We start from the raw sequence: 23,589 nt of genomic DNA, 5'->3' as shown, positions 1-23,589 counted from the left end.
CCCCTCTATTCATCCTTCTGTCATTTCTTCCTCTTCTCTCTATCCTCTTGTTTCTCTTGTCTGCCGGTGTTGGAAGCAGGTTGTAAAACAGGCTGCCTTATCCAAATGGAGACGAGCCCCGCGGTCACTGTAGTTTTGTCACATTAGCCTCTTTAGAGTGTGTGTGTGTGTGTGTGTGTGTGTGTGTGTGTGTGTGTGTGTGTGTGTGTGTCTGTCTGTCTGTCTGTGTCTGTGTGTGTGTGTGTGTGTGTGTGTGTGTGTATGCTTGAGTGTGACATTAGCCTCGCAGTCACAGGTAATGATCTCATCTCCCGCTGGTGACTAGAGGCACACAAAGAGAATTACACACACACACACACACACACACACACACACACACACACACACACACACACACAACTTTACACACACACACACACACAGACAGTGAGAGGAAAAGATGGGGAGCAGAGATTGGTATTGTAATGGTACTCTAATGGGCTACCTGACAAGTGCTTTTTCTTAATGATATGCCCCCCCTCTCTCTCTCTCTCTCCCCTCCCCCCTCCCCATTTCTCCCTAACTCTCTCCTCCAGGTGCACTTTCCGTCTTTGAGGAGCAGTGATATGGACACCAGGTGTGGTGACGTCCAGGTACGTATTCAATTCTCATAGCACACAGTTTGTGCACCATATTACCTTCTGCCATTTTATTTGAGTGTCCAGGTGGCAATTCTGTGCACTATGTAGTACCCTTAAAAGTATACACATTGAATAAAGTAGTGTCCATGGTATGCTAACAATCCAACAGTTCAATGCATTTTATATTGATGTAAAAAAGGGCATTGAAGGGAGTAATGAAAGGTTAAACAGGGGAGTGATTTTGGACACAGCTTAAATCAGTACATAGAGCAAATGGCGACAGAACGAATAGAATAGAAACTCACATAAGATACATAGCAGTCATCTCCACACATCACATCAATCACACAAAAGGCTGAGTGCATGCACAGTGAAACAATGGCAGAACAAACCAGGTGATAGATATGATAGATACTTTATTTGTCATTCTCACAACACGGGATGATGAGGAGAACGAAATAAGAACTCAGGTCTCGGTGCCAACCAACTACTATAGTGATTAATAAATAAATAAAAACAGTTCTTCATAATCCCTATCCTACTAAAAACAATTACAAAAATAAAATAATTAACAAAGACACTAGTTTCAGAATAGCAGCAAGTAAGTAAAGTGCAGTGCTATTTCTTGAGATGACTCAAAGGCATGGCAGTGTGGACGAGTTCATCAGGCTGACCGCATCTGGGTAGAAGCTGTTCTTCAGCCTGGTGGTCCTTGCCTGGATGCTACGCAGCCTTCTGCCTTAGGGGAGGTGGGAAAACAGTCTGTGTGCAGGGTGGGTGGAGTCTCTCATGACGCAGGTCGCTCTGCCCCTGCATCAGCTTGTGTAAATGTCTGAGAGGGCTAGTAGGTCGCATCCGATGGTCCGTTGTGCAGACCTTACCTAACCCTCTGCAGCATCTCCTTCTCTGCCACTGTGCAGCTGCCATACCACACAGTGATGCAGGGGGACAGGGTGCTCTCCACCACGTACCTGTAGAAGGAGCTGAGGATGTTGATATCCAGCCTTGCCTTCTTCAGCTCCCTCAGGAAATAAAGGCGTTGATGTGCTTTTTTTTTTAAGGTGGTCAAGGTGTTGTAGCGCCAGGTGAGGGTGTTGGAGATGTGTACTCCGAGGTATCAGACGCTGGGTACCCTCTCCACAGCTGCACCGTCGATGCAGAGAGGGTGGAGGGCAGTGCCCGTCTTGCGGAAATCCACAATCATCTCCTTGGTCTTGGTGGTGTTCAGGATGAGGTTGTTTTCCTTGCACCACAGCTCCAGTCTATCCACCTCCTGCCTGTATGCTAACTCGTTCCCTTTGGTAATGAGCCCAACCACTGCAGTGTTGTCTGCGAACTTCACTATGAGGTTGCTGTCATAGTGAGCTCTGCAGTCATGTGTGAGCAGTGTGTAGAGCAGCGGGCTGAGGACGCAGCTCTGGAGGGAGCCAGTGTTGAGGATGATGTATTATGATGTGGTGTTGTTAACCCTTATAGACTGGGGTCCGTTGGTCAGAAAGTCCAAAATCCAGTTGCAGAGTGATAGAGCTAGACCTAGTGCTGCCAGTTTGTTCACCAGTGTCTGTGGGATTGTGTTAAATGCAGAACCAAAGTCCAAGAAGAGCAGCCTCACGTAGGAGTCCTTGTTCTCCAGGTGTGTGAGGGACTGGTGGACCACAGCAGCGATGGCGTCAGCTGTGGAGCGGTTCAGCCTGTAGGCATACTGGTGATGGTCAGCTGTTATGTCGATGGACTTTTTTATGTGCGACATAACCAGCCTCTCAAAGCACTTCATTGCTATTGGTGTGAGAGCGATCGGGCGGTAGTCATTTAGACAGGACACTGTAGCGGCCTTTGGCACAGGGACGATGGTGGACGTCTTGAAGCACGTTGGTACGGTGGCCTGGGAGAGTGAGATGTTACAAATGTCCGTCATGACATCTGACAGCTGGTATGCACAGTCCTTCAGGACCCATATTTTCTGCAGTGTCATCCTCACCTCAGCTGCTGTCAGACTGAGAGGGGGGTCCTCTGGTGGAGGTGTGACCCTGGAGGAGGTGGTGTTGTTTGATGCCTCAAAGTGGGCATAAAAGGAGTTAAGGGTGTCAGGTAGTTGTGGGTCTGGGAGCCATTGTGAGTTTGAATTTTTCTTGCTGTAATCTGTGACGCATTTGATGCTCTTCCACATGCTCCGAGGGTCATTTGAGGAAAAGTGTCCCTGGATTTTCCGAGCATAGTTTGATTTTGCCCTCCTTATGCTTGCCACCAGGCCTCGTCGGGCTGCCCTCAGTGTGTCTGCATCTCCCCCCCCCCTAAATGCAGCATCCCGCTCTCTCAGGAGGCGGCGCACTTCTGCATTCAGCCATGGTTTCTGGTTGTGAGGGACCATGACGGTTTTGATGGTTGTAACATCTTCACTGCACTTTTTGATGTAGCCCAGGACTGATGTAGTATATTCCTCTAGGTTCACTGTATCCTCCTCCGTTGCCGCTTCTCTGAACATCTGCCAGTCCGTGGTGTCAAAACAGTCCTGCAGCATTGGGACAGCTTCAATGGGCCACACAGTGATGGTTCTCTGTGTAGATTTTCTGTTTAGTATGGGGCAGTATGCAGGGTCCAGCATGATGGAGATGTGGTCTGAAGCACCGAGGTGGGGGCGGGGGGAGGCTCTGTATGTTCCACGTCTGTTTGTGTACACTTTGTCGAGTGTGTTTTCCCCTTGAGTGGTGATGGTGATGTGCTGGTGGAACATGGGGAGTGTGTCTTGCAGGTGAACATGGTTAAAGTCCCCTGCGACAACATACAGGGCCTCCGGGTGTTTGTTTTGCAGCGAGCTGATTGTGCCATGCAGTTCCTTTAGGGCCGCGTTAGCATTTACTTGTGGAGGGACATAAACAGCAGCTAAGAACACGGCTGTAAATTTGCGTGGCAGGTAGTGCGGCCGGCATTTGATAATCAAGTATTCGACTGCTTCAGAGCAGTGTCTGTCAGCCACGGAACAGTTTGTGCACCAACATTGCTGAGGCAATACACAGCAACAATAGATAAGTGCTTCAGACTCTGCCACAAGTATGTCGTTTTGAACCTGTTGAAAATGAATGAACCAACAAACAACAGTAGAAACGGCACCATGAAGGTACAGTTTGCAAAAACGCTAATCAGCCCATGCTTTTAAAATGATTTCTGCATTGTAAACTTGAACCATATCTTAAACACTTTGATTTGGTATTGTGTTGGGAGGCCGCCACGGTCCTACAGCCTACAGCTACATCTGATGCGCTTTCAACTCCACAAACCAATCCCATTAGAGTTAACATTTTATTTAGCTTAAAATATTTTAGCCCATCCACCTGCTATCAGATCTGATAAAAAATTTTTTTTTGCTCTGAGCAGCCTCTCCACCCCACTGACACCCCACTGACACCCCACTGACACACTATGATGCTCTTATATTCCTGGCTCTCTATTTTTCTATTTATACCCACTGAGTTGAGCAATGAGCCCCAGGCAGCCCTAACTCACCAACCAGAGCACACATAGACACACCGACCAGAAACACACTTTCTCTCTCAAATACACACACACAGACACACACAGGTTAGAGGGTTTCATCAACAGTGTGTCTGACCATATGAACTAATGTAATGCAGTTAGCTGTATTGTCGAGCCTCAGGAAGCACACAGAGGATGGGAGTTCCCACTGTGTCCTTGCTTTCAGCCTTGTATTTGGGCATTCTGCTGCACAGCCTTAAAGTGAAAATCTGCTGTAAAATAAAAAAAAAAAAAAAAAACAACAGCATCTGCTATTCCTGTGATATTGCTCATTCTAGGTTTGTAAACATGAACATGTGATAAACAAGAGTCAAGAGTATCTTGGCAGAGTCACGAAAAGACACATCCCGAAGCATCACTGTGACAGTAATCGGGGTGATTTTATGAGGCTTTGGGCTTTTCAGTTGGTAGCTGTTGTGAAAGCAATGAAATTAGGTATTTTTTTGGAATGTAAACGCTTAAGTTATATATAAATCCATAAAGTCACTTGACTTTTTTTCATGAATCATTGCCAAAAAAGCAGCACGAGAGAGAGTGTGCGCAGGTCAATACCAATATTTCTTTAATTAACTCCAGCAATCAAAAAACCCATTAGCATTGAGCCATTTGGCCTGCTTGTTTTTCTTTGACCTCAACTAAAAGGTGAGTTTATCACATTAAATACATGTGAGCACTCGTACACCTGCACATACCCAGACATACAGGCTGGCACACACAGAGGGAGAGAAAGAGAACCGGAGTACTACTGTGAAACTGAACCAATTTAAAAATGAATGAAGACAACATCCATGAGAAACAGCCCATCTTCTATTATTTACAATATTGAGAATACACTGAAACTGTGTCAGCTTGACTTGTTGCACCTCCTCTGCCCTCTTTTCCCTTTTCTCCTTCTTTCATTACTACCGTCACCCCCCTCTCCTCACACCCAACACACACACACACACACACACACACACACACACAAACAGATACATACACACACACACACACACACACACACACACAAACAGATACACACACACATACACACATACACACACACAAACGCACCCAACACACACACACACACACACACACACACACACACACACACACACACACATACACACACAAACACACCCAACACACACACACATACACACACAGACACACACATACACACACAAACACACCCAACACACACACACACACACACACACACACACACACACACACAAACAAACAGATACATACACACACACACACAAACAGATACACACACACATACACACATACACACACAAACGCACCCAACACACACACACACACACACACACACACACACAGACACACACATACACACACACACACACCCAACACACACACACACACACACACACACACACACCTTATAACCTTATTGTTGAGTGATTCACAGAGTTTACCAGAGGTTGAACAGGGTCAGTATCATAACTCTTCAGCCCAGTGTAGCAGAGGGTAGTCAGGAGGAATATAGTGTACAGCAGATCCTCTTGTCCTCTTTGTATACACTTGATGCATTCCTCTATAGATAAGTGTACACGTACTGGCTATCTGCAGTAAGGATTTGTCTCTGGGAGCATGAGGGTTGGTCTTAACATGCAGTTTGGACAGATGCTTTAAAAGCATGTAGACATGCTACACAATTCTCACAGGAAAATTGGAGTTTCATTGACAATTTCATTCTTGGAAAAACAAATCAACAGTTGCTAATGCGGCTGCTAATGTTATCACCACTGCCTCCTGTCACCTCCAGTAAGACCCTGTTCATTTCTCTCTGCTAATAACCTCCTTTAATTACTGCTCAGACACAAATTATGTTCCTATTATGAAACATGTACACATTCACAAAACCCTTTTTAGAATAACTTTGGATTAATGTATTATTTTTATAATTGTTTTGTCTTTTTTTTTAACTAACAAACAATTGTCTTTTTTTGTCAAATCCATTTGCGGGGCACACCAGAATTTGCTGTGGGTACAACATGCAAGAACCACTGAATTGGGATCAATACATCATCACATTACCATTGAACAGTCTTGTATAAAGTACTTGAAAGCAATACTTGAGTAAAAGTACAAGTGTGTTACCAGAAAATGACTTTGGTAGAAGTTAGTCACCTTTTAGAATATCACTCGAGAAAAAATCTTAAAGTATTTGATATTTACTGTACTTAAGTATCAAAAGTCATTTTCTGATATTAAAGGGGCGCTATGCATTTTTGTCCATGTCTTCGCTGTTTTCTCGCTTTTTGCTGGCAGGTTTCTCTATAGAGCTTCCCCTACAGCTTCGGAATAGATATTTGGCAGCTCCTATGTTTACTCATGTCTGAGTCCTCGCTCGGTCAGTCTGCCGTTTCCTCTTTCTCTGTTCCTCCGACAATGCTTTCCTAGCTTTCTGCTTCTTTTTTGCCGGCTCAGCCATGACGATAGTGTGAAAAACTCCATCGCTATCTTGTTCTTATAGCTAGCCGGTTCCTGGATGTGTGCAGCGCCGTGAAGCAATTCGTTACATCGTGAGACCTGATATCACGCGATACTTCGAGACGCTGAGGCCGGTGGCTCGCCGGCCGAAAGTTGCAAGGGTGGTTTCACAGGCGCTAGGGGGAAGCGAGACGACCACCATTCAACCTGAAAAACCTGCATAGTTCCCCTTTAAATGTACTTAAGTATTAGAAACGTACAAAGTGGCAGTTGGTCAAGGCCACACCCCCACCCTCCACCTTGCCCCCCCCCCCCCCCCACCCTCTCCTCCTCAATAGCATTTAAAGCTACAGACACAGAAATGGCACATCCTAAGGAAAGCTCATTGCGGGACTGGCTCTAGTGGCTTTAGTTCTGCACCAAGGCTGAATTTCAGGAAATAGACTTCAGATACAGTATCAGGGGACCACTAAGGTCTATATAAAAGAGACTTCAGATACAGTATTAGGGGACCACTAAGGTCTATATAAAAGAGACTTCAGATACAGTATTAGGGGACCACTAAGGCCTATATAAAAGAGACTTCAGATACAGTATTAGGGGACCACTAAGGCCTATATAAAAGCATCCAAAAAGCAGCATGTCATAGGACCTTTAAGGTATTGAAAGAGACAATTGGGTCGGTGCCTAAACAGTATTGAATTTGGTACCCAGCTCTAGACATGTGTGATACAATTGGTGTAGGGAGTCGAGGCTGATGAATACAATGAGTTCAGACTGGCAGCAGGGCTCACAGCGACGCTCACACAGAGGTGGGATTAGATAACCTTTACTTCACCTCTGTTCTAAGGGGAAACTGTGGTGTGTGGGTGTGTGCATGTTCCCATGTCTGCGTATGCATGAAAAGTGTTAATGAAACATGATGAAATATGATGGATCCTCCCAGAGGCAAAAGCCCTCAAAGTTAGACATCCTTATGAAAACAAACGTGTGACATCTCAACAGAGCACTTCTTTGGGGTGGCCTCTAGCTCACCCAGTAAGAGCGTTCGCCACATGTTGGCTGAGTCCTGCAGCGGCGTGGGTTCAGGTCCGACCCGCTGCCCTTTGCTGCGTGTCATCCCCCATTTCTTTCCCCCTTTCCGGTCTATCCACTGTCAATAAAGGGAAAATGCCCCAAAAAATAATCTTTTAAAAAAAAAAAAAACAGAGCACGTCTTTATATCTAACCCCCCCTAACACGTACGCGTGCACACACACACACACACACACACACACACACAGACAGACACACACTCATGCTCAGGAGGGCCTCCCTTTTCGTTTCTGTCTCGTTTTCACTTTATTTAAATTTGAGAATACAAAAGAATGGCCTGTCATATTTTCAGAACTCCACTGCATTTGTCTGCAAATACAGTACAGACTTCTCAGATTCAATATATTTTCTCTCTCATAAACCATCTCTCCTCATCTCAACTCACTCTCTTCACATCTGCCAGGAGCTTGATATCCTGATACATCAGTTATTGAAGAGTGGCATGCTGTGATATCTACGCATATGCTGGGATATTTCATCTTTGGAGGGGGGTCTGTTGTTATAGCTCTGTTCCATCTGCTTCTACCTTCTCTCTCTCTCTCTCTCTCTCTCTCTCTCTCTCTCTCTCTCTCTCTCTCTCGCTCTCTCGTTCATTCACTCTTTGCAACACATCCATAGTCCACACGCTGGTGTTCGTATAGCTAAATAAGCAGTATGGGAGATAGTGGGCGAGACAGGTCACTTTGTACGTTTGTGTGCATTTGGGTCAAAGCTAATCTCATTCCAGTCTAAATGTGTCTAACAAATTCACCTCCAGACGTATTGACGCCTTTTTAGAGGAAACTGTCATGTACAGGCATCTGCTAACATTTGATTACAATGTAATGTGACCCAGTATGCCATGTTTGAATATAGTGTGGAGCGATGGAATCTAGAGCACACGGTTATAGTTTAAGCTTTTGATACTGTGTAGCAACCATCATTTTGCCAACATCATGTCTTCATCAGAGGCAGTGAAGAAAATTGTCTGCACCCAGCTAATAGCGGCATCTCATAGGATGGACATGCCAGCTTATTCATCCAGCCAATGCCATACACAGAATGTATTCATGTACATAATAAAAACATCATACTGTGGAAAACAATAAGATAAATTAATCTTTTTATTTAGTCCATATGGTTGTTGTCTTTAATGTTTAAAATGATTAGCTCTTAAAGCAAGGATTTCTATTTCACCTAGAACCTAGAATACTAAATGTGATGGAACACCATTATGTTGCATTATGTATGCAAAACATGGATGGGCCTCCACCCTGATATGTTGTGGTATTGAAATATTTAATGCTACTGGATTAACATATTTAACACGACTGAAACACACGGACCGAATAAAAACAGGCTACTTACTAATGACTTACTCCTATTTTGTGTTATTTGCTTTTGTCTGCCTCCATATGTGTAGAGCGTCCTTGGGTCCCCTGAAAGGCGCTGTAAACATGCAAACTAATATTATACACTATGGCATTGGCTAATATGGCCAGAACCTGTCTATTTTAAATGGTTTTACTGCCACAGCCTGTTCTTACTCTGCCGAAAAGACCTGCTGTTTGTTGCTACACCTTTTGAAAAGTTTGAACTATGACCATGTGCTCCAGATCTCTTCCTGTCTCATTGTCTGCTCTGTTGAGCCACCGGTTTGAGCTCTGAGTTGGCATCATTTCTATCCAGAGATTCCTTTATCCATATAAAGAACTGTCTGTCAGAGACCATCCCACTGTACTGCACTGCCACCACTGTAGCTCAGCAGTGCCAAGCTGTGCTCAGGCAATTAGAGAGCTGCCTTTGTTGCCTTTGACGAGTTTGACCCGTTTTGCTGATAATACGCATTTGCGCTGTCTGTGCCTCTTTTTTCATTCTCTCTCACTCTCTCTCTGCATATATGTGTTTTGGAGGGATCTTACTCCTGTAAAACAATGTTTGGTGTGAACAGTAAGAGAGAGCTGACCTTTACATTCTCAGATATCATATCCATCTGGACATTCCCATAAATTACCCTAAAGAGTCTATCTGTAGAAAGGGTGTGTGTTTATGCAATTACAATTTTGATTGAGTCGTGTGTGCGTGTGTGTGTGTGTGTGTGTGTGTGTGTGGGGGGGGGAGACACATAGGAGTGAGAGGAAAGAGAGGAAGCTAGCTGCCGGCTTGCACACATGAGCATCCAGGGGTTATCTGTTCAGCCAAGCTCAGACAGACAGAGACTGTGAGAGAGGAGGAAGGGGAGTGAGGTAGGTAGATACTGAGGGATGGAGATATGGCAAAAAAGGGCAGAGATACTAAAGTGTGGGAGTGAGATAGACAGGAGGGCTCTACAACGATAGAGAAGGTAAACTACAGCTATACCTAGGTAGGAAAACGGAGCGGGGAAGGAAAAGATGACGAGAGGAGAGAGCAGTGAGGAAGGCAGAGTGATGAGGTGGTGTGGTTGAGAAAGAAAGGTAGGGGAGAGAAGTGTATGACCAACATGAGATTACTGAGATGGACAAATTAGGATTTAAGTCAGGTTTCAATAGGAGTAGATTTACATATAATAGGGATGATATGGATACATCCTTACCAACATTCAGGAAAGCTTAAAAAATGTCCCTACCAACATTTTGGCTTTAACAGTACAGACTCTATTCTATAAATTATATTCAATGTATTCTCGCACCTTCCTCCACAACGCAGCGGAGGAGGGTCTGGTTAGTCCACACAGCAATCCGGGATGGGAGAAAAACGTGTTCTGGTTTATTGCATTTCTTTAAACCCATCACAATCGTCTTGGGCGGTGCTAAGTGCTGGACGGAGCCCTGGTGCCTCTGCAAAATAGCCTCGGGAAGGAACTTGTTTTGGTGGAACATGTGTACGTTCAAAGGTTGTTTGAGTCGTGCAACAGAAAACTCAGATTGGACAGATAGTCTAGCTAGCTGTCTGGATTTAGCCTGCAGAGATCTGAGGAGCAGTTAACCATAGTCCTCATAAATCCACCGGTGTTTAGAAAGCCAACACAAAGAAAGAGGAAGGTACCGGACATCCACAAACGGACATCCGAAAAGAGTGACATCCGGCAGAATTTCCAGCAGAACGAGAGCAACCCCGGAAGTGGAACGTTGCAGATATAGACTATATTTGATGTAGCTGTTTAACTAGCAAATCTAGCCGACAATGATGGAGACAAACTAATAGATTCATAGTAGGGCTGTTGGAACGAATTCCGAAAGTCGAATATAATTCGAATAGTACAAAAATCAATACTATTCGAATGATGAAATTACTATTCAATGTGATTTTTTTTTTTTTATTATAAATATGTTAGCTAACATTAGCTAATCTCCCTCTTCTCACCTTGGCCTACCCTCATGTGAAAACGAAATGCTTTTGTCATGTCACGTCTGATGAACAATACGTTAGCGGGAGTGAGAAACACAAGGCGTTGTGAGGTCTTAACATCACGGAGCTAACGTTACGTACCGAGTAACGTTAGTACAGGGGGAGTGACAGGCTGCAGCTGGAAATCGGAAGAAGGATGGGAAATAGTTTTAACATGACTTTAAAATCGACATCCACCGAGCCAAAATGCTTATGTTATCAATAGTTAGCTCGTTCTTGTTTCCTAACTACGTTGCGAGTTATAGGAGCTTAGGGGCTTCATGGAGACAGCTAGCTAAAGTTAATGTTAGCTGCCCTACAGCTGTCAGAGAAGCTTCGACTTCATATATTACCTTCTAATAGCTGTATTCTCAGTAACGTGACAATCTGCATTATAGGGGAAGATTGACAGCTCTAATTCATAGTAACCAGGTGTTAAGCCCGAAACAGCACTGTGTTAAAACGAAAAAATGACCAGGGGTTGTGTTGGCGTGGGGGCGGGAGGTACAGGTGACATGCAGACTGATCTCATGAAGTGGCGTATGTATGACACGCCAATTTGTATGCCATTTTGGCGTGTTATCAAGACGCATAATCGCTTTGTAGCGTGTTTATTAACGCCGTTTGGCCTCCATTGACTTACATTACCTTGCGATTGTGTGTGAATTTACACCGTAGCGAGTAGTATGAAAGGCTGAAAATCCCCGAAGGGAGGTTGGTTGGAGTGGTGGATGGGTAAAACACAGGACTTTCACCCAGGAGATGGGGGATTGTGTCACGTTTCCTAAACCCAACCGTCGCTTTCTTCTTTTACTAAACCCAACCCCATAGGCGTAAATCTGATCTAACAGTAGGGGGGGACAATAAACATAACATTTCTGAAGAGCAATTTTTGAAGGGGACACAAATAATACAGCCACAATTATACTCGTAGAGGACATGTGTACACAGAGGAAAGCCTTAATACTATCATTAGTGTAGCATGGAGACTGTACCATTATCCTTCTTTTCAGTGGTTCTCTTGATTCAATGAAAAAGCTGACTAAATTGACCAAAATATTCTTCTTTAAAACCATGTATTTATTTTAAGATACAAAAATACCTTAAAACATAATGACTTATTTTGAAAGTGTCCCCATATAAAAGAAATACAATACTTTTGTACGCTTGTTAAATTAGCTGCTCATAATGTTAATTAGTGAGCCACTGGTAAAGCTCATCTGCTCACCCTGACAGCCACATGAGCCACACTGTTTGCAGCAAACCTATTGATCAGCCACTTAACATCATATTGAACAAAACACAACTGTAGATCTTCAATATTAACCCTAATATCAGTTCACACACATGACGTTAGGCTTATCCCGTGGTAACGTTAGTTGTAGTGGGTGCATTTCTATCCAGCAAACTATTAAACAAGCTAGGTAACGTTACATTATATTACTAACATAGCAAACTTTTTGTCATGACTAATTCATTAATTACTCAGCATCATTTCTATTTGAGAAAAGAACAACTTCATCCGATGTTTAATGTGAATAAAATAGCCTTGAACCGCCTACTTACTGTCTATGGCTACATTCCTGTCACTACCCGATGTGACTGTGAGTCAAGTGCAGATCCGATTCCTAAAGTACAGCAGGCAGTGGACCAAACCACTGTGAGGCAAAGGAGGGGGAACTCAAAATGTTCCTAAACTTAAAAAGCATTTTTTGGGGTTTGTATTGTTTTACTACTTACACAGATATTTTAAGTATAGATCTTTGTTATTTACAATACACAGCATGGTTTTCTAGGGGGGGGACAACCCTTAGATGGGGGGGGGGGGGGTCCTGACCCCCCCGACCCCCGTGGGATTTACGCCCTTGCCCAACCCTATTCTTCTTTTCCTAAACCCAACCCGTCCGCTATACGCGTGGATAGCTCCAAATGTAACGTCCCATTCTGGCGTAGATATACACGCGGATAGCTCCAAATGTAACGTCCCATTCTGGCGTAGATATACACGCGGATAGCTCCAAATGTAACGTCCCATTCTGGCGTAGATATACGCGCGGATAGCTCCAAATGTAACGTCCCATTCTGGCGTAGATATACGCGCGGATAGCTCCAAATGTAACGTCCCATTCTGGCGTAGATATACGCGCGGATAGCTCCAAATGTAACGTCCCATTCTGGCGTAGATATACGCGCGGATAGCTCCAAATGTAACGTCCCATTCTGACGTAGATATACGCGCGGATAGCTCCAAATGTAACGTCCCATTCTGACGTAGATATACGCGCGGATAGCTCCAAATGTAACGTCCCATTCTGGCGTAGATATACGCGCGGATAGCTCCAAATGTAACGTCCCATTCTGGCGTAGATATACGCGCGGATAGCTCCAAATGTAACGTCCCATTCTGGCGTAGATATACGCGCGGATAGCTCCAAATGTAACGTCCCATTCTGGCGTAGATATACGCGCGGATAGCTCCAAATGTAACGTCCCATTCTGGCGTAGATATACGCGCGGATAGCTCCAAATGTAACGTCCCATTCTGGCGTAGATATACGCGCGGATAGCTCCAAATGTAATGTCCCATTCTGACGTAGATATACACGCGGATAGCTCCAAATGCAATGTCCCGTTCTTTGGCGTAAACATACACGCGGATAGCTCAAAATGCGTACAGATAGCACGCCATGATATCACATTGTGACATGATGAAATATAATCCACAAAAGCCAGTTTGAGTATTAGTTTGAAGGTTTATCAGACACACTGCTCAGCTGTGTACAGTTCTGTGAGGATTTAACAACTCTGGAAAGCTATCATAGTGGCAATCATTTCACAAGGATTACACAGATAATAGAATTACCCACCCATGTTACAAAGTAATGTCCCAGGAATGTGCCTTTCAACGTATAAGGATTAGCCAATGCCGTGTGTTAAAATGAGCCAGATTTGCTGGACAACACCTCAGATTGACCTGCCTCCTACCACCCCACTGTGGTTTTTACCAACTTTGAAACCAAACCTACATCCTATGCTTGAATGTGGAAGAAGAGGTTTAGTTGGAAGACTGCGGGGCGTCTTCCAGTCTTTGCAGAGATCAGAGGAATTGTGTCCACGCTGAGGCTCCTAAACCCCTGACAACAACACACCACATCTGAAGAAGAGGAGGATCTGAGGCGCAGAAGTGGAGGAGAAAGGGAGAGGAGGAGGTGCAGGGGCAGAAAAGTGAAAGGAGGTGTGGATTAAAGGAGGCAAGCTGCACACGTTTAAAGGAGAACTCCAGGCAATTTTTTACGTGAATCTTGATCGCTATAAATATGCGAGTACTGTCGATGGAAAAAAAAAAAAAAACATCCAGAATCGGTCCTAGCAAACCGGAGTTGTAGTTCTAAATAGTGCCTTTGTGCCTCTTAACAGACACAAAATGCAATTAAAATGTCTGTGCAACATGAACAGGGCCCTTACGTGACAACAAGATGCGTTTTCAACTCCGATATCCTGCCGGTATCGACAGTACTCGCATATTTATAGCGATCGAGATTAACGTAAAAATTGACCGGAGTTCTCCTTTAAGGCTTAAGGAAGAATAGATGCTAAATAAATGCTATACTTGAGTGAAGTCAGTATTGTTGCTTCATACTCTTATATCCAAGTTTTCTTACTTAAATAAGTAAGAGTAAAATATATATTTTGTCTTTAGGCCTAAATTGTCTTTTTTTTTTTAAACATTGTTCTTAGAGTAAGTAAGTGTGCTCCCACTCTCAAATGAGTAAGTTTGCCAAGTTCTTGACTCACACACAGACAATTCAGGCTTGCATGACTTAAGTGCGGGTGGTTAACCAATCAATAGTCTGTGCTGAGTGAAGTGAAGGCTGCAGCATGATGACCACTGCTTGCATGCATTCATGACTCAGTGAGTGCTTGTCTCTCAGAATTGTGTAGAAAAAAAGTGAGCGTGTGATGACTGTAAACTCTTGACAGTACAGTCATCCTTTAACAGCCTCTAAACGACAACAAACACTCTCAGACCAAACAGTGAAGCACAAGTCTGATGACGTTTCTTCCACAACTTTTAAATCCAAACCCAAATTTCCCCATCAGCCCCTCCTCCTTTCTTTCTCCTTTCATGTTTTCTTGCTCATTATAATTTTGTTGATATACATTTTCTAAATCCTCCACCATCACCCAGTGCTTTTTCTTCCCCTCACCCTCCTCCTCTCCCACTCCTTGAAAGCTGTAAATCAGGACAGTTCCGCAGCGGAGGGGTTAAGCTGAACCCGGCCTTGTGATTGGCTGCCGGCCGGCGGTCTGAACCAGCCTACAGAAAGAGGTAACCAGGCAACCTCAGAGAGGGAGAGAGAGCGAGAGGAAAGAAGAGGGGGCTAGAGGAGCGAGGAGGGGGAAAAAAACGCGCTGAAAGAAGCCTGGCATAGTTTTGTGGGGATTGTGGAAAAAGATGTAACGAGGCTTTCAAGCGCTCTCCCCGGGATGGAAAACTGGATTAATCTCCCTGCTGAAACACACTGTGGATGTCTGAATAAAACAGGAGGAGATACGCGGGAATGAATGGATTCTAAAGCCTTTTCACAAAATGGGAACTAACTGTGCTCATTTTCGCTGTAGTGCAAAGGTAAGTGCGCCAATGCAAACAGCCTAAACGGATGCAGCACAAGTGGCACATCTCGGCCCGGTCCCGTGCACAGGGGGCTACAAAGTGTGTAGGCTACTTTTAGATCGGTGTGCGATAGTTAGCGTTTTTGGACATTAAGAAGAGCCTGTGGATTCAGTGCGCTCTGCTCCTCTCACTGCAATGAATTATCTATTTCTGCTGCTGCTGGTCCGTCAGGATTTTAGTGTGTGTGTGTGTGTGCGCGTGTGTTGGAGTGACCCCCTCACTGTAACATAGTGGTCAGGGGCAGTGTGTGTGTGTCTGTGGTGTTAGGCGGGAGGAAAGACCGTGATTTGCTGCATTTGGCATCTGTCTCCCCGGCGTGTGTAGTTGTGTTCGCCCTTCTATCGGAGATTATTATTCATGGTGATTTCTATAAAGTGATAAAACCGTCTCAAGTTACCCTCAGAAATATCTTTGCAATTATAACGTGCACTTAATGTGCTTCCCCTTGTTTGGTGTAGCTGTTTGCCTGCTCCTCTGCCCCCAGCGAACATTATCTTAGAGGGTAGTCTGTCTTTAGTACTCGATGGTGACATTATAGTAACCTTATTATAGGCTACTTCAACTTAAATGAGTCGTATAGGCCTATTCCGTAGTGTGTTTTTGTGACCCTACTTTTTTCAAGTGTATGGTCACACACATTTTATTCAGGCTACTTTATTGAATGCTGCTTTGGAGAGGGAGGCTGTCTACCCCCGCAGTGGGTTAAATGAATGTTAGTGATGTGTGGTGTTTTTTTTTGCCCACTTTGGAGGGAATTGGCTCGCAAGGTGAGTGAAGTGAAATGAAGTGAAACGCGGTACAGTGCATTGGTTACACGGATGTTGAAGTGTTGGCGTAGAAATGTAGTGAATGGTGTCTTTAACTGGTTCTCAGTCACTGGGTTAAGGTTGATGTGGAGAGAGAGAGAGAGAGGGAAGGAGAGTTGAATGGGCGACCCGGTCAGTTTGCTCAGGGGGCCCAGGCTCCGCTGCAGCTAAAAGCCGCATTAATCATGAAGCTGGTGTGCTCTGCAGACCCTCTCTCTCTCTCTCTCTCTCTCTCTCTCTGTCTCTCTCTGTCTGCACAACCTGCATCACCTTTATACAGGTGTATTAGTATAGCTGCATGTGAATTGGTTGTTTCCTGTCTACATGTTTAAAATAGGACTTTATTGAATGTGTTAGATTTTGTCACAGATGTCAGATCGGCATGTCACTCACAAGCATGCAGCCCTAACACCTGCATGTACCTTTACTCAACACCAGTTTTTATGTTGAGGTCCATTACCTTGAGTATTTCTAATTTGTGAAACTAAATAAATTGTTCTGCATGTCAGATGGAAACACTGTATTTCTTACTCCACCATATTTCTCTGATTAGTTACTCAGCAGATTTAGAATGCGCATGTCTAACATTGAAATGATAAACTACTACTATAAACCTACTAAATCCAAAAATGAACCCATAAGGCCACTTCCAACTATTTCTCATACAGTACATACAGGGGACTGCCCTTAATAATGAGTACTTTTGGTAATTTTACTGTAAACATTTTACTGTCGCTTATTTACTTTTAGCAGTAAAAATAGAGATTTGAATGCAGGACATTTTATTCATAATTAATTAAAGAGTAGTGCTACTTGTTAAGGATTTGAATACTTTTTCCACTACTGCCAAACAGACTTCTTACTTCTGCCTGTATGGGCCCAGCAGGCGACTTCAGGGCGTCATAGTAACCCACAGAGTATTGTGTAGTTAACTCAAAGAAAACCCTGTTGAAGGCTCTCTTTCTCCCTCTTTCAATTCCCATCTCCATCTGCTCCGTCTACAGTCTCTGCCTCACTCTCGGTCACTTTCCAAAACCCAAGCCTGCCTCTTGTAATTTATGTTTTCCAATGCAGTATAGCAGGTCTCGTTGTCTGTGGTGTTTAACTGTCGACAGTGCTGTTTGAATGAACGTAGGACTAAATCTCAAACAGAAAAAGAGCTCTTTCAAGTTGTGTAGTGTTGACGTCAGGAAATCATTGGAACCTGGACCTTAGTATTCTGGTTCCTAAAGCTTGTAACAGCTTTTGCAAAAGTAAGCTTGTAACTCTGAATTTGTATTTGAGTTGGAGACGTGGTGTACCTCTGATATCTGGAGAGCCTGCTTTTTACTCTGAAGAGTTTCGTGCTGCACACAAAGTCATCTGACACCATGTAAACATCTGCATAAAGTGGCAAGCTGTACAAAATGAAGCACCACCTGCAAAGAATTACGTTTAACTGGGTTATTTGTGAAGTTTAGCACTTTAAAAGTAAGAGTGACCATTGAGCACATTGACGTGAACATTTTATCAGCCAGGAAGAATGTACCAAATGACTGGCTTGAAGTGCTGTGACAACCAAAAGGTTAAAATAACATGTATTGTTGGAATACTGCCCCATAAACTGTTTACACCGTAGAGTTATATTGCAGTCTTATCATTCACATTGCTGCCTACTTTGCTGTTGCACCCCAGCGACACTTGTTGCCATGGATACAATTCAACTTCCACCACAAATTGAGGGCCTATTCAAGTTACGTACTCGAGTCCATGCAGGCTGTGTCTCAGTGGCTTTTCTTTAAATCAGCTGTGCTGAAAACAATGAGCAGGCAGCTGCAGTGGAAATAAACTTGTGCATAAAGATAACTAACATTCACCAAGTTCACCAGCTTTATTATTTCTCCTTTCCTGTTTGACCTGGAAGCCCAATGGGAACGCCTTTTTGTCCTCACTTTATCTGACTTGACGACGGCAACAACACGACTCCACAGCCAGATACCTTTTCCTTTGGACCATTTCTGACCATGGTTCACTTTTAGGTCCATTTAGATGTTGATGGCACTTTTTAGGTCTGCTGCAATATCTTTGTATTAGGTTTGCACAGTATTGACAAAATGTGAAATTGCAATATCAATATTAATTTAGATATTTTTTAAACATATGTAAAATTACAAAAGTTACGGGAAACTCATCAAAATAGATTCATAACAAATACAACACTAGGTTTATTTCAACTGACTGTCGTATTGGACTGGTCCAACATGAATAAATAAATAAGGACCATGTCTACAGAACAGGACATGTTCTACTGGTTGGACAGTATAAAATCTGTCATGTCCAGTACTAAAACATGCAGTCTTTGTTTTGGTAACTTCCAAAATCATACAACAGCTGTGCACTTTTCCTCCTCGTCAGGCCTTTTGTATTCTACCCTTTCTCCCCTCACCTCTGTAAATTAAGATTGAACCAGGGTTATCGTCTTCTCCGTTTGAGCTACAGATGCTACAAAGAACTCTATGCTTCTTAAATGTACATCTCAGTATAGATGGAGTTCTTATGGATTGACAACAGTAAAAAAAACAGAACAGAAAAGAAGACATCCCAGTGAAAATTATACCTTCTTTGCTGAGGCATTTTAAACAGGTTGTAACATGTTAAATATCTGTATTTTTTTCAGTTGTGGGTTCCACCATTACAGAGAAAGGAAAGAGGGAGAATTGACTGGAATATTGGCTGGCTGCCCTTCTCATTGATCCACATCCTGTGTCTGCGCGTCTGTGTGTGTTTGTGTGTGTGACATTCTCTCGGTTATAATTGGCATCGAGAATATCTTTACAGCCCACTAGAAGTATGTGTGTATATACATATGTACCCTATTTCCTGGCCTTTATTCACTGTTAGGGAAAGAACGTGTATTTGTGATACTCTACAAATCAGCATCCATCACACAGACACATAGACTTAAAGACACAGCATGTGCACAGAACTATCATTACACGCACACACACATACACACACGCACGCACACACACACACACACACACACACACACACACACACACACACACACACACACACACACACACACACACACACACACACACCAGGGGCTGTGTGAGAGCAGAGCAGTCCATCCAGAGGTGCAGATCGAGCTGCCAGCTAATCTGCCTCTGCAGTCGGTAATCTGTAATCTTCTTAAAACACTCGCAATCTGTCCACACCACTGGGATTAGCATCTGCATCTAACATCAGAGCGCACACACAAACACACACACTTTTCGCTGCCCTTACATTTGACCGTAAAAAGACTGCTGTGTGGATTTGGCATGATTTGCTTTTACAGCCTGACTTCTATCTTTAGACAGCACTGTGACTGTGAAATGGAATAAGCAGATAAATAGAAGTAGTTAAGTCTACTTTACTAGTTTGCAGAGGACCTTAGTAAGTGTAAATGATGCATAATTGTGTTCACAATAATTGTGTAAACAATCAGAAGTGTGTGGGCAGGTATTTCGAAAAATTGGATCGGACCTCAAGACCTTATGGTGATCTTCATAAACCTCACAAATAGTATTTTCATGGTTACAACAGATCAGAGTAATTGGCTACATGCAGCTTTTCACTACCAGTCTGGCAATGAATGAACCGTGGTAATTGCTTTATTTTTTTCATTCACATCCAGCCTCGTTCTAGCCCTCTGCTTCTCTGTGCATTATCGCCCCTCCACATCTTTACCCTCACAGTGTCCTTTCTGTGTTTTCTCAATCTCTCTCTTTGGTTCTCCATCTCTGCCCTGTTCCTGCTGTCTGTTTTTCTCAGCATTGCTGTGCCTTTTTCTCTCCCTCCATCTCTCTCTCTCTCTCTCTCTCTCCCCTTCTCTCCCTCCATCTCTCTCTGCCTGCCTGTAGTGTAGCTTCGGGGATCCTGTTGTTTCAGATGAGATGTTGATTATGGAACTGAGACTGTTGGCTTCTTCCTTTTTTTTTTTCTTCTCCACATCACCATTAGTATTTCACATCATCATTATTACATTTTCATCTATTTTCTCTTACATACTGCTGAACACGTCTGGTCCTTCTGCTCATTTTGTTCTCCAGTGAGCACCACTTTGGGGTGAAATCACAAAGGTGTTCACTTTGTTAATGAGTTTTCACAGCAAACAAAAGCACTTTAGAGCAGGAGGTAAAGACACACATACACACACACACAGAGGCATGTACCAGACTAGAGTCACAGCGCATTAACACTTAAATTAACTGAACGCCTTACATTCTCATTTTCCCCAGAAGTCAAGATTCCACCCCCCCCCCTTCAAACCCTGTGTCGTGTCTCAGCAGACCCCAGCAGTATTACATGCTCCTTGTGACATTTTAGGTGCCGAGGAAACAGGCAAACAAAGCATCATAAATTACATTTTAATTTGTGTCCTCTGCCTTTCATCCAGCCATGTACAAAGGAGCCGAGATGCCTCTTTTTATTTTTATTTTTTAACCATAGTCTTTATTCAAGCAATACAATAGATAATGCATGCATGTGCAGCAGGGAGGGAGAAAGGGAGCGGGCTCTCAGGTTTGCTGGGGGGTTTGTTAGCTACATTTCCCTGTGGTACGGCTCCACTGACTTCCACACTCACTGTGAGACTGCAACAAAGTTAGAGAAAGAAATAGACAGAGACAGGAATGGAAATATGTTTTCCTTAGAGGATTTCCTCTATATATTTCTCCCCCTCTTTCTTTCTCTCTTTGTCTCTTTTGCTTTCTCTCCATCTGTGCTTTTCTGTGGCTGCTCACTAATGAATTTTGAACCGTCCCATGATCCTTCCCTTTGTCTCTCCCTCACTCTCTGTTTGTACAGATTAGTCACAATTCAATATCCGTCATTAGCTATTGTCTTCACTGCACCTAATTCACAGTTATGTTTCATCGGAAGGTAACCTATTGCATGGCAGGATCTTCTCAGTCATGTGGAAGTGACATAGGCTGTCTGACCGTGTCTCGCTTTGAAAGACAATGTCCAGCTAATCAAATTTGGTTCTTTATAGGCAAAGGTAGGGCTGCCGTGTGCGCCAGACACTACGGCTGCTCGATTACGGAAAAAAATTCTAATTAGGATTATTTTGGTCAGTATTGAAATCACGATTATTCAACACAATTACTCATTGTCTTTTGGAAAGATGTTGCAATTATTGAACTTATTGAATCAACAGTAAACACCTTGCACTGTGAAATTAATACTTTTGCCGTTTAAACATTTCTCTCATTCAGAACACAAGACAAAATAAGAGTTTACTTGTAAAATGTAATGTGCAAAATAATCTTTTTTTTTTTTTCTCTCCGATTGTTTTTGTGATCATTAGGAGCTGAAATCGTAATCGCGATTAAAAATTTTGATTAATTGCACAGCCCTACCAGACACAGGGAGGCGGGCTAAGTCTGGCTTCTGTACCCAGGACAGAAGAGCCGTCCCTGGGTCAGAACCACATCACGAGCGCTCTCCCTGGAGCATCTGGTGTCCGGCTGGTACAGCGCTCGCTGGGCTCAGAGGAGCGGGTTGGGCACCCAGATGCTGCAGCATTCAGCCTACTGAGCTCACACTTTCTGACGCAAGCACTGTCACACTTAAATACGCTCATGCATGACACACATATACCCCCGCGTGCATTTGCGCTCACCTACGAAGTTGTGTGCTTCTGTTCTCGTCTCTTAGCCCTTCAGTGTCGCACCCAAGCACTTTTGTGATCACAGAATGGAGTTTTATGTGGTTTCACGGGTCATGAAATCTGCTCAACCAATAAACCAAGTTAAGTTTCAATTAAGGTAGAAACATAAAAATGATCAAAATGGGATTAGCTTTTTCATGCAGCATTAAAGCAACAGGGGACATTTACCTGTGAGGCTTCAGTTTTACTGTGCTCTAGCTGTAACTGATCTTTTATAGGGCTGCAACTAATGATTATTTTCGTTGTCGATTAATCTGTTCTCTCGAATCAATTGTTTGGTCTCTAAAATGGTGAAAAATGTCAATCAGTGTTTCCCAAAGCCCAAGATGATGTCCTCAAATGTCTTGTTTTGTCCACAACTCAAAGATAGTCAGTTTACTGTCACAGAGGAGAGAAGAAACCAAAAATGATTCACATTTAATTAAGGATGGAATCAGATAATTTTACTTTTGTCTTCATAAAAAAATGACTCAAACAGATTAATCGATTATCAAAATAGTTGGCGATTCATTTAAAAGTTGACAACTAAGCGATTAATCTTTGCCACTCTAATCTTTTACAGAACTTTTTGAGTAGAGCACATTTTGTAACTGAATTATTAATACCAATCTAAAGCAAATCTGATTAAATTATGCTGTATAGACCTCTGCAAACAGACTTTTTAAAGACAGACTAATAGACAAAATGTTTATTTATGAGAGTAAAATGAACTGAGGCGAAAAAGAGAAGGAGCTCAGACTCAGCGGAGGTTAAGGCTGAGGTGAGTAATGACTGAAGCTTCTTCTCAATGTCAGCGGTGCTGCAGCGCTGTGAGTGGCCATTTCACTGCACAGCCTTGGCCATTTATTGTCATCAACACTCGTGCATAAGAAGAACGCGTGCACGTGTAGAAACGTGGACACACACTGCTACTCTTTGCCCATCCCACTACCTCCCACTGTGCACTTCAAACACCACACACACACACACACACACACACACACACACACACACACACACACACACACACACACACACACACACACACACACACATACACACACACACACACACACACGCACTTTGGGCCCTCCTCACTCTGCCATGCATTTAGAGAGGTGAGAGAAGCAGATTGAATGCAGTCTATAGGCCATTTTTTTGGACCTGCTGTGCAAAGGTCAGTCACTTTGACTGCTAGAGCCACCACTGAGAGAGAGTGGCCAGATTATGAATGAGCAGGCCTAATGCATTTTAAACTAGTTTGCACTCCGTAGAGAGTATATTATGTCAGCTATGATTGTCAAATTTTCACCAAACGTTAATCATTTCTTATGTGTCATACCGTTGCACTAGGTTTTTGGAGCTCTGGACAGTCGATATCCACCATTTAAA

General features: G+C 43.4%; 1 protein-coding gene across 10 annotated transcripts in view; it reads left to right on the top strand.

Annotated features, from left to right (window-relative positions):
- The window catches only part of dab1a (DAB adaptor protein 1a), a 284,198-nt gene that overhangs the window by 180,252 nt on the left and 80,357 nt on the right, over window positions 1-23,589 (top strand). For 4 of the 10 annotated variants that reach the window (XM_036007191.1, XM_036007192.1, XM_036007189.1 and 1 more), the window contains exon 1: window positions 15,385-15,669. The gene's annotated coding sequence lies outside the window, so the exon portion shown is untranslated. Of the gene's footprint in view, window positions 1-575; window positions 633-15,383; window positions 15,670-23,589 lie in introns of those variants that run through there. The other 6 variants (XM_031311617.2, XM_031311619.2, XM_031311620.2 and 3 more) reach the window with 2 other exon arrangements.

The sequence above is a fragment of the Sander lucioperca genome, chromosome 11, assembly GCF_008315115.2.
Source record: "Sander lucioperca isolate FBNREF2018 chromosome 11, SLUC_FBN_1.2, whole genome shotgun sequence".
NCBI classification, from domain to species: domain Eukaryota; kingdom Metazoa; phylum Chordata; class Actinopteri; order Perciformes; family Percidae; genus Sander; species Sander lucioperca.
Note: the sequence above shows the minus strand (reverse complement) of the source record. Positions and strands in the feature narration are given on the sequence as shown.